Genomic DNA, 17,951 nt, shown 5'->3' with positions numbered 1-17,951 from the left:
TCAGGGAATGTCTTGAGTCGCATTAAGGGAGTCAAGTACACGTTCGTATTTCAAGCAGGAATGTGGGATTTCTCTTGAGAATCTGCAGGGGAGATTTTCCTCCTCTCACCTTGAGTGCAGAATCTTGTGTTTTTTCTAGTGTTGTGGCGGGAAGCTTTTGGCCCTTCTTGATCTGTGACAGGGACTTCAGAAACTCTTTGTGTAGTCCCTGGGAAGTCAGGTCTCCTTTCGCTTTGGTAGGGGAACATCGGGATTACTCTCGAGGGGTGAATGGGAATAGGGCTCATATAAATTTGAGTCCATAAATTGTGTTCTCCTCTGAAGTAGGGACAGCGATGTCAGGGATTCTCTTGTGTCGCATAAAGGCTGTCAATTCCCCTTTCCCGTGTCAAGCGGGAATGTGGGGTTTCTCTTGAGACTCTTCAGGGGAAATTTTCCTCATCTCACCTTGAACGCAGAATCTTGTGGTTTTTCTCGAGTTGCGACAGGGACCTCAGTACCTCGCTCTGAAGTCCCTGGGAAGTCAGGTCTCCTTTCGTTTTGGGAGGGGAATTCGGGATTACCAGTGAGGCCTGGAAGGGGAATAGGGCCTCATTAAATTTGAGTCCATAAATTGTGTTCTACTCTCAAGTACGGACAGTTATGTCAGGGAATGTCTTGAGTCACATAAAGGGTGTCAAGGACCCGTTCGCATTTCAAGTGGGAATGTGAGATTTCTCTTGCGACTCTACAAGGGAGATTTTCCTCATGTCACCTTGAGTGCAGAACCTTGTCGTTTCTCTTCTGTTGCTGCGACAAACTTGGTGCCCTTCTCGATTTGCAATAGGGAACCCAGGATCTCGCTCGTGTAGTCCCTGGAACAGGTCTCCTTGCGTTTTTGTAGGGGAACATCGGGATTAATCTCATGGTGTGTAATGGGAATAGGGCCTCATCTAAAGTTGAGTACATCAATTGTGTTCTCCTCTCAAGTGGGGAAGCTATGTCGGGGAATCTCTTGAGTCGCATAAATGGAGTCAAGGGCCCGTTCGAGTTTCAAGCGGATATATGCGGTTCTTTTGAGACTCTGCAGGGTTAAATTTCTTCATTTCACCTCGAGTGCAGAATCTTGTGAAGTCTCTAGAGTTGTGGCTGGAAGCTTGGGGTCCTTCTCGAGTTACGAACTGGACCTCAAGTACACCCTCTTGTAGTCCCTGGGAAGTCAAGTCTCCTTTCGTTTTGGTAGGGGAACATCGGGATTTCTATCGAGCCGTGGAATGGGAATAGGGCCTCATCTAAAGTTGAGGCCATAAATTGTGCTCTCCTCTCAAGTGTGGACAGCTATGTCAGGGAATGTCTTGAGTCGCATAAAGGGTGTCAAGTATCCGTTCGCATTTCAAGCTGGAATGTGGGATTTCTCTTTAGACACTGTGGGGGAAATTTTCCTCATCTCACCTTTAGTGAAGAATCTTGTGGTTTTTCTCGAGTTGCGGCGTGAAGCTTGGTGTCCTTCTCGAGCTGTGACAGGGACATCAGGAACTCGCTCATGTAGTCCCTGGGAAGTCAGGTCTCCTTTCGAATTGGTAGGGAACATGGGGATACAAGAGAGGCGTGGAAGGGGAAGAGGGCCTCATTAAAATTGAGTCCATCAATTTTGTTCTCCTCTCAAGTACGGACAGCTATGTCAGGGAATGTCTTGCATCGCATCAGTCAGTTCAGTTCAGTTCAGTCGCTCAGTCGTGTCCGACTCTCCGCGACCCCATGAATCAAAGCACGCCAGGCCTCCCTGTCCATCACCAACTCCCGGAGTACACTCAAACTCATGTCCATCGAGTCGGTGATGCCATCCAGCCATCTCATTCTCCGTCGTCCCCTTCTCCTCCCGCCCCCAACCTTTCCCAGCATCAGAGTCTTTTCCAGTGAGTCAACTCGTCGCATGAGGTGGCCAAAGTATTGCAGTTTCAGCTTTAGCATCAGTCCCTCCAATGAACATCCAGGATTGATCTCCTCTAGAATGGACTGGTTGGATCTCCTTGCAGTATAAGGGACTCTCAAGAGTCTTCTCCAACACCACAGTTCAAAAGCATCGATTCTTCGGTGATCAGCCTTCTTCACAGTCCAACTCTCACATCCATACATGACCACGGGAAAAACCATTGCCTTGACTAGACGGACCTTGGTTGGCAAAGTAATGTCTCTGCTTTTTAATATACTATCAAGGTTGGTCATAACTTTCCTTCCAAGGAGCAAGCGTCTTTTAATTTCATGGCTGCAATCAGCATCTGCAGTGATTTTGGAGCCCAAAAAAACGAAGTCTGACACTGTTTCCACTGTTTTTCCATCTATTTCCCATGAAGTGACGGGACCAGATGCCATGATCTTTGTTTTCTGAATGTTGAGCTTCAAGCCAACCTTTTCACTCTCCTCTTTCACTTTCATCAAGAGGCTTTTGAGTTCCTCTTCACTTTCTGCCATAAGGGTAGTGTCATCTGCATATCTGAGGTTATTGATATTTCTCCCGGCAATCTTGATTCCAGCTTGTGCTTCTTCCAGCCCAGCGTTCCTCATGATGTACTCTGCATATAAGTTAAATAAGCAAGGTGACAATATACAACCTTGACGTACACCTTTTCCTATTTGGAACCAGTCTGTTGTTCCATGTCCAGTTCTAACAGTTGCTTCCTGACCTGCATACAGGTTTCTCAAGAGGCAGGTCAGGTGGTCTGGGATTCCCATCTCTTTCAGAATGTTCCACAGTTTATTGTGATCGACACAGTCAAAGGCTTTGGCATAGTCAATAAAGCAGAAATAGATGTTTTTCTGAAACTCTCTTGCTTTCTCCATGATCCAGCGGATGTTGGCAATTTGATCTCTGGTGCCTCTGCCTTTTCTAAAACCTGCTTGAACATCTGGGAGTTCACGGTTTATATACTGCTGAAGCCTGGGTTGGAGAATTTTGAGCATGACTTTACTAGCGTGTGAGATGAGTGCAATTGTGCGGTAGTTTGAGCATTCTTTGGCATTGCCTTTCTTTGGGATTGGAATGAAGACTGACCACTTCCAGTCCTGTGGCCACTGCTGAGTTTTCCAAATCTGCTGGCATATTGAGTGCAGCACTTTCACAGCATCATCTTTCAAGACTTGAAATAGCTCAACTGGAATTCCATCACCTCCACTAGCTTTGTTCGTAGTGATGCTTTCTAAGGCCCACTTGACTTCACATTCCAAGATGTCTGGCTCTAGGTCAGTGATCACGTTATCGTGACTATCTTGGTCGTGAAGATCTTTTTTGTACAGTTCTTCTGTGTATTCCTGCCACCTCTTTTTAATATCTTCTGGTTCTGTTAGGTCCATACCATTTCTGTCCTTTATCGAGCCCATCTTTGCATGAAATGTTCCCTTGGAATCTCTAATTTTCTTGAAGAGCTCTCTTGTTTTTCCTATTCTGTTGTTTTCCTCTATTTCTTTGCATTGATCACTGAGGAAGGCTTTCTTATCTCTCCTTGCTATTCTTTGGAACTCTGCATTTAGATGCTTGTATCTTTCCTTTTCTCCTTTGCTTTTCGCCTCTCTTCTTTTCACAGCTATTTGTAAGGCCTCCTCAGACAGCCATTTCGCTCTTTTGCATTTCTTTTCCATGGGGATGGTCTTGGTCCCTGTCTCCTGTACAATGTCACGAACCTCCGTCCAGAGTTCATCAGGCACTCTATCAATCAGATCTAGTCCCTTAAATCTATTTCTCACTTCCACTGTATAATCATAAGGGATTTGATTGAGGTCATATCTGAATGGTCTAGTGGTTTTCCCGACTTTCTTCAATTTAAGTCTGAACTTCGCAATAAGGAGTTCGTGATCTGAGCCACAGTCAGCTCCTGGTCTTGTTTTCGCTAACTGTATACAGCTTCTCCATCTTTGGCTGCAAAGAATATAATCAATCTGATTTCGGTGTTGACCATCTGGTGATGTCCATGTGTAGAGTCTTCTCTTGTGTTGTTGGAAGAGGGTGTTTGCTATGACCAGTGCGTTCTCTTGACAAAACTCTATTAGCCTTTGCCCTGCTTCATTCCGTGCTCCAAGGCCAAATTTGCCTGTTACTCCAGGTGTTTCTTGACTTCCTACTTTTGCATTCCAGTCCCCTATAATGAAAACGACATCTTTTTTGGGTGTTAGTTCTAAAAGGTCTTGTAGGTCTTCATAGAACCGATTAACTTCGGCTTCTTCAGCACTACTCGTTGGGGCATAGGCCTGGATTACAGTAATATTGAATGGTTTGCCTTGGAAACGAACAGAAATCATCCTGTCATTTTTAAGATTGCATCCAAGTACTGCATTTCGGACTCTTTTGTTGACCATGATGGCTACTCCATTTCTTCTAAGGGATTCCTGCCCACAGTAGTAGATATAATGGTCGTCTGAGTTATATTCACCCATTCCAGTCCATTTTAATTCACTGATTCCTAGAATGTCAACGTTCACTCTTGCCATCTCCTGTTTGACCACTTCCAATTTGCCTTGATTCATGGACCTAACATTCCAGGTTCCTATGCAATACTGCTCTTTACAGCACCGGACCTTGCTTCTATCACTGGTCACATCCACAACTGGGTACTGGTTTTGCTTTTGCTCCATCCCTTTATTCCTTCTATAGTTATTTCTCCACTGAGCTCCAGTAGCATACTGGGCACCTACTGACCTGGGGAATTCCTCATTCAGTATCCTATCATTTTGCCCTTTGTTACTGTTCATGGGGTTCTCAAGGCAAGTATACTGAAGTGGTTTGCCATTCCCTTCTCCAGTGGACCACATTCGGCTGTGGTCCATGTGATCAGATTGGCTAGTTTCCTGTGATTATGATTTCAGTCTGTCCGCCCTCTGGTGCCCCCTAGCAATACCTACCGTCTTATTTGGGTTTCTCTTACCTTGGTCGTGGAAAATCTCTTCACAGCCGCTCCAGCAAAGTGCAGCCGCTGTACCTTACCTTGGACGAGGGGTATCTCCTCGAGGCCGCCCCTCCTGACCTTGAACGCGGAGTACTCCTCTCGGCCCTCCTGCGCCCGCGCAGCCCGTTCGTGTTTCAATCGGGAATGTGGGATTTCTCTTGAGACTCTGCAGGGGAGATTTCCTCATGTCACCTTGAGTGCAGAATCTTGCGGTTTCTCTCTTGTTGCGGCGGGAAGCTTGGGGCCCTTCTCGAATGTGACAGCGACCTCCGGAACTCGCTCAAGTAGTCCCTGGGAAGTCAGGTCTCCTTTCTTTTCGGTAGGGGAACATCGGGAATGCTCTCGAGGAGTGGAATGGGAATAGGGCCTCATCTAAATTTGAGTCAAAAAAATTGTTTTCTCCTCTCCAGTGTGGACAGCTTTGTCAGGGAATGTCTTGAGTGGCATAAAGGGTGTCAAGTACCCATTCACGGGAATGTTGGATTTCTCTTGAGACTCTGCAGTGGAAATTTTCCCCATCTCATCTTGAGTGCAGAAACTTGTGGATTTTTTCTTGTTTCGGCGGGGAGCTTCGGTCCTTTCTCGAGTTTCGACAGGGACCTCAGGAACTCGCTCGAGTAGTCCCTGGGCAGTCAGGTCTCCTTTCGTTTTGGTAGGGGAACATTGGGATTACTCTCGGGGCATGGAAATGGAATACTGCCTCATCTAAAGTTGAATCCCTAAATTGTATTCTCCTCTCAAATTGGGACAGCTATGTTAGGGAATGTCTTGAGTCGCATAAAGGCTGTCAAGTACCAGTTGGCGTTTCATGCGGGAATGTGGGATTTCTCCGCAGACTCTGCAGGGGAAATTTTCCTCAACTCACCTTGAGTGCAGATATTGTGGTTTTTTCGTGTTGCAGCGGGAAGGTTAGGTCCTTCTCGAGTTGCGACCTGGGCCTCAGGAACTCGATCGTGTAGTCCCTGGGAAGTCAGGTGTCCTTTCATTTTGGTAGGGGAACATCGGGATTACTCTTGAGCTGTGGAAAGGTAATAGGGCCTCATCTAAAGTTGAGTCCATAAATTGTGTTCTCTTCTCAAGTGGGGACAGCTATGTCAGGAAATGTCTTGAGTCACATAAAGGGTGTCAAGTAACCGTTCGTGTTTCAAACCTGAATGTGGCATTTCTCTTGAGATTCTGCAGGGGAAATTTTCCTCAGCTCACATTCAATGCAGAATGTTGTGGTTTTTCTCAAGTTGCGGCGGGAAGTTTGGGGTCCTTCTCGAGTTGTTGCAGGGACCTGAGGAACTCGCTCGGGTTTTCCCTGGTATATCAGGTCTCCTTTCCTTTTGGTAGGGAAACATCGGGATTACTCTCGTGGTGTGGAATGGGGATAGAGCCTCATCTAAATTTGAGTCCATAAATTGTGTTATAATCTCAAGTGGGAAGAGCTATGTCGAGAAATGTCTTGAGTCACATAAAGGGAGTCAACCCATTTGAGTTCAAGCGGGAATGTGGGAGGTCTCTTGAGATTCTTCAGGGTAAATTTTCCTCATTTCATCTTGAGTGCAGAATCTTGTGTTTTTTCTCGTTTTGCGGCGGGAAGCTTGGTGTCCTTCTCGAGTTGCAACAGGGACCTCAGGAACTCGCTCGTGTGTCCCTGGGAAGTCAGGTCTCCTTTCGTTTTGGTAGGGGAACATCGGGCCCTGCTTTGCCTGCATGCTCTTTACTGTCTGAGCCACCAGAGAAGCCCAATACAGTACAGCAAATATACTGTTACACACTAGAGCGCCGTGCATGATCACAGACATGGCATTTAACTAGACTAGAGATTGTGGTACCTAAGAGTTCTCATTTAGCCTGAGGTTATTTAGGAGTTATTTAATTCAAGTTTAATTTAGTTCAATTTTAGTCGCTAAGTTGTCCCCGACTCCCGTGACCCCATGGACTGTAGTCTGCCGGGCGCCTCTGTCCATGCGATTCTCCAGGCAAGAATACTGGGTGGATTGCCATTCCCTTCTCCAGTTTTAGTTAAATTCACTTAAATTATTTAGTTTAAAAAATTTAGAAGTCATTTCTTTAATCTTATTATTAACTCTACACTGTTAGTGATGCAGTGTTCAACAAGGCAAACAACAAGTGTTTAAAAATAAACATCACAAAACCCATAGGTTCAGATGGTGACACTGTGGATGTAGGCAGTGCTGCACCAGCTTTAGAGTTCCTTTCCCGTTTACCTACATGGTCATCAGAGAAGTAGACACAAGACTAAAACAAAAAACCTAACAGAGGAGTCACACAGGGGTGTGAAAGCCACTGTGATGAGCAGGAATGCGTGCGCAGCTGCGGCTCTGGCCTTGGGCCCGGCTGTGAGCTGGCGGCACCGTCCAGCTCGAGGTCTCTCCTGGAGTGTCAGCTTCCTGAGAATAATGCAGTCAGTGCCGCCTGGGAGGGCCGGCCGGGGAACCCGTGCTGCGCTGGGCGGCAGGCAAAAGTGAATCCCCGCGAGCCTCCTTCTGCTAGGAAACATCTTGAGTTGGCGGCTCGGGGACAGTCCGTCAACCACTCTCCAGCAATTCTAAGATGACAATACACCGTCTAGATGGGAAGGGAACACGGTCCAGACGGGAGGGGCACACCATCCAGACGGGAGGGGCACACGGTCCAGACAGGAAGGGAATATCGTCTAGCAGGAAGGGAACACGGTCATGGGCATTATCTCAGCGGATCAAAGAGAAAGAGCTCTCAGCAGCTCAGCCTGCCCAGCCTCACCCCGAGAGGGGAGGACAACCTGGAAGTTAGGCTCATCTGGGACGTAAATGTCCGATGTCACTGTTCATTCCTGATGGAAGCTGTGTAAACGCATTACCCATGATGGCATAGCATTCAAATAAAAACGAGGGAGACTCACTACTCAAAGGGTCCCTTTTCGAGTTTTAAGCTCTTCCCGAATAAGACTATAAAATGATGTGTTCTGCAGAATGCACGTTGAAGGAAACGGGTGGTGTGAAGACTGGCTCAGAGGTCTCCAGTCTCCGAGTTCTGCTGGGTGCTACAGATGGACACCCAGGCCGCAGTGGAGCCGATGCTTCACACATGTGACCCCACTTATCATCAGGACACACCTTCGGACGGGCACCGTTGGGGCAGCGGGGTTCACAGGGCAGCATGAAGCCAGTGCCGACAGCTGCTGAGACAGAACGCCAGCACCAGGTAGGGAAGAATAGCTTCTTCCTTAGGGGTTTGCTGCCCGGCATGAGCAGTGACCACACAAACTGCAGGAAACCCACACAGGTTCTAATGCCAGTGCTGAGAGCACAGGCAGAGCGTGGCTTCATCAAACTCATGCCCGAACAGTGGGAAATGTGCAGAGCACGCACAGGGTTAGGAAGGCAAGAGAGACTGGATAAGAGGAATGCGAATGACCTGAAAATAAGTGTGATAAACAGAAGCTGTACCTTCATCCTGGGCATGCTGGATAAACATACCAATCACCGTACTAATGTTCTTCACTGCAGATGGGAACCCTTCCTTCAAACCCAACTGCCCTAAACGACCTAGAGGGAAAAAAAAAAAAAGTAAACAACCTTGGGTTAACGTTAATTTTTCATCAGAATTTAAAACTGATCTTTTCTTTTGCTCAACATTATGTGCACGGAGCTTCAGGCTCTGAAACAGGGCTGTTGCTGCTGCTGTCGTCATTTGGTGCGTGTCCGACTCTTTGAGACCCCATGGACTGCAGCCCGCCAGGCTCCTCTGTCCATGGGCTTCTCGAGGCAAGCACACTGGAGTGGGTTGCTGTTCCCTTCTCCACGGGATATTCCTGACCCAGGGATGGAACCTTGGTCTCCTGCATTGCAGGCGGGGTCTTTACCATTGAGCCACCAGAAAGCCCAGTGTCAGAGAAGTACACCCACAATTATTTCAACAGGCTCTTAAAGTACTCCTCTCATCAACTACAGATCTGTATGAGACCGGATTTTCTCCAACCAGAGCAACGAACAGCCAGAAGAGAACGCAAACAGCTACGGGAAACCAGACAGTAAAGAGGCTTACAACAAGATAAGGTTCCATTCTATTTTTGTTTGGAAACAGCTGTTTTTCATCAAAAATGCCATTTACAACTACCAGTATCATTTTATGAATTTCAAATGAATAGTCACATTTTTTTTAAAGTGTGAGTTCTAATTTCAACTACAGTCATTAACACACAAAACCTGGGCTGACAAAAGCTCTTTGGGGGTCTCACCAGGACAATACTCCTCGCTGAGCCACCACTCACTCACCTGGGGGAACTGGCCTGCTGCGGAGCGGGACCCCTCGCTCACCCAGGGCCAGGCCGCCTGCCTGCCCCTCTTCCATGGGAGGGCGCTCTCGGACAAGCCCTGGATGCCGCTGTGCCCAAGGCCCCTCCCATGTGCTGTGACCACGCGACCCTGCAGAGGCACCACTGGATCCACGTGCCTTCTCAGCTCCACAGGCAGCCCACAGGCCTGTTCGTGAGCCAGTCGACCCGCCCCTTCGTGCTGCACACGGAGGCACTGAGGCACGGGGCGCTACGGGAGCTCTGTCACTTCGTGTCCCCTGTAGGGGTTTGCAGTGCTGGCCATACGCACCCTGAACACCACGACAGACACAGCCTGCCAGGAAACGCCTTCTACCAGAGACTCCCCGGAGAAGGCCTAACCCGGGGTGAAACCATGAACACCTGGATCATCTCTCAGGCAGTCTTTCACTGAGGCTGAAAAGTAACGGCTTCAGAGAATAGAAAGGTCAAGGCACCGTCACTCTTCAATACCTCCTTGTGTGAGATCCAAGTGCTAAGCCCCTGTCCTCTGAGACCATCTATGAGGAGTGTTCAGTGCACGACTCAAAGCACAGGAAGGGGTAGGGTGCATGCCTCCACAGCTGTGGGAGCATGTGGCTGTGTCCCCAGGAAACACATGGCCTTCCCTGGTGGCTCAGGGTAAAGAATCCACCTGCCAATACAGGAAATGTGGGTTCAATCCCTGAGTTGGGAAAATTCCCTGCAGAAGAGAATGCAACCCACTCCAGTGTCCTTGCCTGGAGAATCCCATGGACAGAGGAGCCTGGTGGGCTACCGTCGTCTATGGGGTCGCAAAGAGTCGGACACAACTGAGTGACTACACCATCACCACCAGATAACACCTGACTGTGTTATATTGGATCCTCTTCTTTTAATTAAAGATGCTTAATGAATTGGGTTTTAGAAGCTATCTACCAGAGTAAATCAGAGATACAATAAGAGGAACTCATGAGTCTGCGGTATGTGGTTTAGGACTTAACACTTACACATATGATGACTTGACAAAGACAATGGACAAATCTGTGGAACTGTCTTAACGAATGCATCCTTGCCTTAACATACTTGCATGTAAAACCACGACAGAGAGCCACAGGGAAGGAAAGCCCCCCCACGGAAGGAACGTGGGTGAGTCCGAGGCAGCTGGGCCACAGTGAAATTCAGGTAAGAAACATGGAGGTGACCTCAGATCAAAGACAACACTGTCCACACTCAGGGAGGCCTGAGGAGAGCTGAGGGTCATAGGGAGTGTGGCTCAGTCCACAGGGCAGGGCGCAGAGCTGGAGAGTCCCCAGGGCTCTCTGTCACGGTTTTACACGCATGTTAAGGAAAGGACGCATTCATTAAGACAGTTCCACAGAAAAGCTGAACGACGTGGCGAGACCCTGGACAGAAATCAAGCAGGACTGGCTACTGCAAGAGACGTGCAAACCCTGGCGGGAGGGACAGGGCCGTCCGAGCTCGGGGCTCCGCTGACCCCAGCCGGGCTGTTTAACAGTTAGAACGCTCTGGGGGCAGCAAATTGTATCACGTGGCTTTATACGCCTCTGTGTCCAGTGGAGGCCGACTTCCAGCCTCGCTCCGCTCCCTTTCAACCCAGGACCTCAGACAGGCTCACCTCTCCCCACACCCCAGCTCTGCCAGGCTCTCCTCTCCTCCAGAGTGATCCAAACGCTCCCCACGAGGCCCTGCGCTCCGTCAGCGTTCAGGCAGGTTGATGATCAGGCATGCCCATGGCGCGTGCTCACGGTGCTGTTCACACCCCAGCCCTGCTCCACATGACCCTGGATCGCTCAGCTTTATTTCCCAAGGAGCAGAAACCCCACCGGGATTTACACATGAGGAGTTAAGAATACAGACGATTCCAGTATTTCATGAACGCCTGCTGTGTGACTTCATTTATTACTATGAAGTCATACTAACCAACTTAATTATTAACTAAATTCTTTAGGAAATGTCAATTTCAGAAACTGTTAAGACGCTTCTCCAACGCCGCCTTCTCAGAAACGGCTGAGTGCACGGGGAAGGACACCACCAGTCCCACCCCTAAAGCTCTCGCAGGATCCGCCTCGTCCTCAGACTGGGCCGCACCGGGGCCCAGCCCCAGACCCCCTGCTAAGCAAGCCCCCAGCACCTGCTATGCATGGGGGTCAGGAGTGCCTTCAGTGCCAACAGACGCTGAGTGAAGCTTGCTGAGGTCCTCCTGAATGGCTCGGCGGCCCCCTGCCCTCTGCACACCAGTCTTTCAGACACGTGAGCTCCATCCGCCATGGTCCTCCTGTGACGAGGCAGCATTCGCCAGGTAGGCCAGACTTTGTTATTTTCCACATGACACTTGCTTCCTAATTACCCTTCCTCTGAACTAATTACATTTACTTCTACATTATCGTTTTATTATACAGTACTGTTAACTATATATTAATTATACGTTATTAATTACTCCTATGGGCTTCCCTGGAGAAGGCAATGGGACCCCACTCCAATACTCTTGCCTGGAAAATCCCATGGATGGAGGAGCCTGGTAGGCTGCAGTCCATGGGGTCGCGAAGTCGGATACGACTGAGCAACTTCACTTTCCCTTTTCCCTTTATGCATTGGAGAAGGAAATGGCAACCCACTCCAGTGTTCTTGCCTGGAGAATCCCAGGGACAGCGGAGACTGGTGGGCTGCCATCTCTGGGGTCACACAGAGTCAGACACGACTGAAGCGACTTAGCAGCAGCAGCATGGGCTTCCCTGGTACTCAGACAGTAAAGAATCCACCTGCAATGTGGGAGACCCGGGTTTGATTCCTGGGTCGGGAAGATCCCCTGGAGAAGGGCATGGCAACCCACCCCATTATTCTTGCCTGGAGAGAGTATTCTTGCATGGACAGAGGAGCCAGGTTGGCTACAGTCCATGGGGTGACAAAGAGATGGACAGAAATTATTCCTATAAGATACACAATTGCATTATATGTCACTCTTAATTATGTAAATATACATATATTACTCTAAATAATATAACATCAACTCTTATAAACTATTTTCTCAAAGTGTTAGCTGCTCAGTCATGTCCAACTCTTTGCGACTCCAAGGACTATAGGCCGCCAGCCTCCTCTGTGCATGGAATTCTCCAGGCACAGAGAATTCTCAAGATGTACGAACAATCCTTCTTGAATCCGTAAGAGAAGCTGCTACTGAAACCAGGGTTTCCAGACACACTGATGCCGTCACCCGATGGCTAGAAACGCAGCTACTGGCCTGTCCGTGTCCTGGCAGGACACTGATCTCACAGGCTCAGGAGAGCCATGCCCTAAGAAGCCACCTGCACTCCCACACCTCCATGCTTTCCTGTTCGGAATCTTAACTCCAAGTATATGGGTTATCTCCAGTGAAACTTAGTAGGCTGTTGTCAGGACTCAGCTTATATGTTTATTTACAACGTTCCTATGTCTGCAGGTGAATGTGCAGTGCATGTTAGCAGACACGGCAACAAAACCAGTCAAAGCTGTTATATTTCTTACTGTGATCTACTTACAAGACTTAAAAATTCTTAAACCTCATTTCAAACGGTGTTATCTTTGAGTTTTAATTAAATGCCAAAGATACAGAGGATGAGACTCTTTTGACTCTTTTTGACCCCATGGACTGCAGCACGCCAGGCTTTCCCATCCTTCACCATCTAACAGAGCTTGTTCAAACTCATGTCCATTGAACCGGTGATGCCATCCAGTCATTTCCTCCTCTGTCCTCCCCTTCTCCTCCCGCCTTCAATCTTTCCCAGGATCAGGGTCCTTTCCAGTGAGTCAATTCTTAGTATCAGGTGGCCAAAGTTTTGGAGCATCAGCTTCAGCATCAATCCTTCCAAAGAATATACAGGACTGACTCCCTTTAGGATGGACTGGTTGGATCTCCTTGCAGTCCAAGGGACTCTCAAGAGTCTTCTCCAATACCACAGTTCAAAAGCATCAATTCTTCAGCATTCAGCCTTCTTTATGGTCCAACTTTCACATCCATACATGACTACTAGAAAAAACATAGCTCTGACTAGATGGACCTTTGTTGGAAATGTAATGTCTCTGCTTTTTAATATGCTGTCTAGGCTGGTCACAGCTTTTCTTCCAAGGAGCAAGAGTCTTTTAATTTCCTGGCTGTAGTCACCATCTGCAGTGACTTTGGAGACCAAGAAAATAAATCTGTCACTGTTTCCACTGTTTCTCCATTTATTTGCCATGAAGTGATAGGACTGGATGCCATGATCTCAGGTTTTTTTAACTTTTTAAGCCAACTTTTTCACTCTCCTCTTTCACCTTCATCAAGAGGCTCTTTAGTTCCTCTTCACTTTCTGCCATAGTGTGGTATCATCTGCGTAGCTGCTGCTGCTGCTAAGTCGCTTCAGTCGTGTCCGACTCTGTGCGACCCCACAGACGGCAGCCCACCAGGCTCCTCCGTCCCTGGGATTCTCCAGGCAAGAACACTGGAGTGGGTTGCCATTTCCTTCTCCAGTGCATGAAAGTGAAAACTGAAAGTGAAGTCACTCAGTTGTGTCCAACTCTTAGCGACCCCATGGACTGCTGCCTACCAGGCTCCTCCGTCCATGGGATTTTCCAGGCAAGAGTACTGGAGTGGGGTGCCATTGCCTTCTCTGCTGTGTATCTGAGGTTATTTATTGATATTTCTCCCTGCAATCTTGATCCCAGCTTGTGCTTCATCTAGCCCAGTATTTTGCATGATGTACTCTGCATATAAGTTAAATAAGCAGGGTGACAATATACAGCCTTGACGTACCCCTTTTCCTATTTGGAACCAGTCTGTTGTTCCATGTCCAGTTCTAACTGTTGCTTCTTGACCTGCATACAGATTGCTCAGAAGGCAGGTTAAGGTGGTCTGGTATTCCCATCTCTTTAAGAATTTTCCAGTTTGTTGTGATCCACACAGTCAAAGGATTTAGCATAGTCAATGAAGCAGATGTTTTTCTGGAATTCTCTTGCTTTTTCTATGATCCAACGGAAGTTGGCAATTTGATCCCAGATTCTTCTGTCTTTTCTAAGTCCAGCCTGACCATCTGGAAATTCTCAGTTCACGTACTATTGAAGCCTAGCTTGGAGAATTTTGAGCATTATTTTGCTAGCATGTGAAGTGAGTGCAATTGTGTGGTAGTTTGTACATTCTTTGGCATTGGCTTTCTTTGGGATTGGAATGAAAATTGACCTTTTCCAGTCCTGTGGCCACTGCTGAGTTTTCCAAATTTGCTGGCATATTGAGTGCAGCACTTTATAACAGCATCATCTTTTAGGATTTGAAATAGCTCAGCTGGAATTCCATAACCTCCACTAGCTTTGTTCACAGTGATGTTTCCTAAGGCCCACGTGACTTCACACTCCAAGATGTCTGTATAGTCATGATAACTACCTTCAATGACCTAAAAGGCCCTGACACAGCAATTGGGTGAACCCAGTTTTGTTTGCTCCCAGGAGATGAATACATGGCAGAGTCAGTTCATAGTAAAGACAGCCTTCTAATAATGAATAGATCTCATCACTGATAGTCAAATAACACAGGGAATGGAGAGCAGTTTGTCAGAGATGTGGCAAAAAAGTAAGAAAATAAGTCAAAGTAAAAAATAAAAACTTGCAAGGTGCAAAGGGAGCAGCAGAACTAAAGGGTCACTGAGGTCCTCTTTAGACCTGAGATTAAAAACAATCTGTTTTATTTAAAATACTTTAAAGCAATGATTTTAATTTCTGTATATTCAGCTTAGAATTGTAGAAACAAAATTAGTTCCAATTATGGAAGTACATCATTATCCTTACTGAGCAAGTACAAAACAAAAAAAATGGGTGAAAGTAGGGAAGATAAACTTATTTTATAAATCAAATTAGACTATAACTTATAGCAATTTATGTATCCCGGTATGTATGTGTGTATATGTGTCTGTATATTAAAATCAGTACCTGAGAATCAAGAGTTCAATTATAAATAAAATGTACTAACAAGAAAAATCTTGACTCTCTGACATAGTTGAATAAAATGTTCACTTATAAAGAGTATGAGTAATGAAAATTAAATGAGTGCAAAAGTGCCTATTCTAATGGCTGTGAAGTCAGTCACAGTGAAGTTTCAGTCCACACGTATCATTATTCCACACTTGCTCTCCCACCAAGACAGCGTCAACAACAAGAACAAATACAGTACAAGAGACAACTCACCGATGAGCCTCAGTGCTGACGCTATGATGATGTCAGGAATGTAGGCGATGTTCGGATGCCCTTTCCTGTACTTTATCCACTTATCCATTACAGGCCACAGCTCCTTGCTACAAAACAACAAATATAGACACGTATGTATGTGTATGAAAGTATGCACACCCATCATGGCTCAGATATTAAGAACCTATCTAAAAGTGGTGCATAAGTGACAATCAGTGAAGAAGAGGAACTTCTAAAGATGTAACATTTTTGGCTAACAACAGAACAAACTCTGAAAACTCAGACTTTCCAAATATTCAGCATTTCAGTGCTCACAGTGGATTTAAAAAGGCTGCAAACACCCATGCTGGCATCTTTATTCTGTTTAAACCCCTTTCACAAGGCAAAGGACCCAGTACCATCCCCAAGCTGCAGAACTGGAAGCAGCAGAGTCTGGATTTTCATGTGGACCATCTAGACGTCAGAAGCACCTGTGTTCTAGAAGCCTCGTTTCCTGGGGAGGAGCAAGGACAGGCTGTATTTCATAAAAAGAACTAAACCAGAGAAAATGAACCACACTTCACAGGGATTACAGAAACTTTCTACTCAACAATGGAAATTCCTCTGCTTTCTCTTCTCAAAAATGTATTAACTTCTTACATAGTATTTATAACATTAGAAAAGTTTAATACAAACGAAAGGAAAATGTAAATTAAAAGCATCCCAAATAACACACTGTCAGGTAACTATCATTCTTTTAATTTGGGGCTTTTCCTCCCACACATGTCTATGCCTGCATTTATGTAAAAAACACGAACAGAGTGACCACAGAGCTCAGGAATCAGGGTCACAAGTAGCTTAGGCAGAGATCCTGCTACTCGCCAGTCTGTCCACTCCACTAGTGGGGTACCCTGGACAAAGCGCCTCTCACTGGCACCATCCACAGTGGTCTCACCTTTCACTGGGAGAAGGGCCCTGCCCCCAGCTCCCAGGAAGAGGGGACCCAGGGTAGCCACTCGCTTGTCATTACACAGCACGGAACAGATGGCCCTGGCACCTTCTCAGTAATATACTACGAAACACTTTCGTCTCCACACACACAAATCGACAAAGTGTGGCTCTTAATTCTAAAATGGTTGTACCTCATTGTACAGATGTCCCAGGATGCAATTATCTACTTACCTGACATTTAGATATACCACCTTTTCCCAGTGTTAGGAGAAAACAAGACCAAGTTTCCCCAGGATATCAAGATACATACTATCAATCCTTTGGGGACTCCTTTTCAATGTCATAAGCCCCTTTAAACCAGCCTTGCTCAGTCTGGGTTGTAAGAAAATTAAGGTTATATTTAATTGCGGAACAATTATAAATACTTGACTATTTTTCCATTCTCCAAAGATGCTGCATAGCTGATGCACCGAGAAAAGTTAGCTCATTACACAAAACAGATGCCTGAGCACATCAGACTCCGTTCTCTCCTGAAGCCCAGTGAGAAGAGCCGCCAATGCGGAATCCTGAACAGCCCTGTTCCTTTGGCCTTTCCACAGCACCTGAACGTGAAGACAGTGATCACAGCATTCCATCTACATGCATTCGCTGAGCACCTTGCTTGAGTAGGCACAGGTCTCCAAATGCCAGGGAGGCCAGGGAAGCAAAGGCCCCCCCACTCATGAGATTCATTTCCCATTGGGAAAGAGACAGTAATGAGAGCATACAATGAAAAGTAGTGAAAGGTACCATAAAAAAATAAAGTGAGGGATGTCACAGCAACACTGGCATTTTATGAGCAGTTTTATTAACTCCTATCCAAATCAAAATGTGCGTTCTAAATGGCCCAACTGCCTTAAAAGCAAAAATGATTCAGACCACAATTCAGCAATCACGGAACGGACTACTTGACAATTCAAATAACCCAGCCTGGGTTAGTAGAGCAGCCAGTACCTGATAATGTTGTCGTGCATTCAAACCCACTTCTGATGGCAGCAGAGCGGGTCGATGGCACATACGTACTCCCAAGTGCTATCACTCAGGTCTTCCCCAAACCTTGCACTGGGCTGAAATTCTGTTTTTGGACATAACTGTATGGTCAAAAGCAGCTTAGAAACCATGAAGCCAACATCTACAGGCGCATTCTAGCAAATAAAGGAAAAAAAAAAAGGGAATTTAGAGTTTCAAATGTAACATATCTTCTATGGGTGATCTTAAAGCACATAACGAGCATCAGATGAAAGCTGGATTTTGAAGAGGTAACTGTTTATCTAGGCATAGTACCTGTCCTATATGATTATACAATAGCAGCAGAGAAGCCAGATAGAAAGCTCCAGGCCAATGCAGAAGCCAGCCAGGCTAGAAAAGACTCCGCAATCCACGTAGGAACGCAAAGTTTCATTAACTCGAGTCAGAGAATTAAAGTTACAAATAAAAAAAAGTTTTAATATTTAAAAAATTCTTTAATAAACTCATTCGGCCATCTTTCTGACTGTATGTATCAACCTTCTTTTTCCAGAAATTAAAAAAACTGAACAAGACTGTACCTGAGTCTTTCGTCTGCCTCCTTTTAC

At 46.5% G+C, this 17,951-nt stretch overlaps 1 long non-coding RNA gene across 1 annotated transcript; it reads right to left on the bottom strand.

Moving 5' to 3' along the window:
* Positions 1-8,394: 8,394 nt before the first annotated feature.
* On the bottom strand, positions 8,395-17,426 carry LOC129560658 (uncharacterized). The gene is made up of 3 exons (XR_008686819.2): positions 17,332-17,426; positions 15,409-15,515; positions 8,395-8,452 (listed from the first exon to the last, which is right to left on the bottom strand). It is a non-coding gene; the product is annotated as an uncharacterized LOC129560658 (long non-coding RNA).
* Between the last annotated feature and the right edge of the window lie 525 nt (positions 17,427-17,951).

Source organism: Moschus berezovskii, chromosome 20, assembly GCF_049115385.1.
Source record: "Moschus berezovskii isolate FMDL1 chromosome 20, NW_MosBer_1.0, whole genome shotgun sequence".
NCBI classification, from domain to species: Eukaryota; Metazoa; Chordata; class Mammalia; order Artiodactyla; family Moschidae; genus Moschus; species Moschus berezovskii.
Note: the sequence above shows the minus strand (reverse complement) of the source record. Positions and strands in the feature narration are given on the sequence as shown.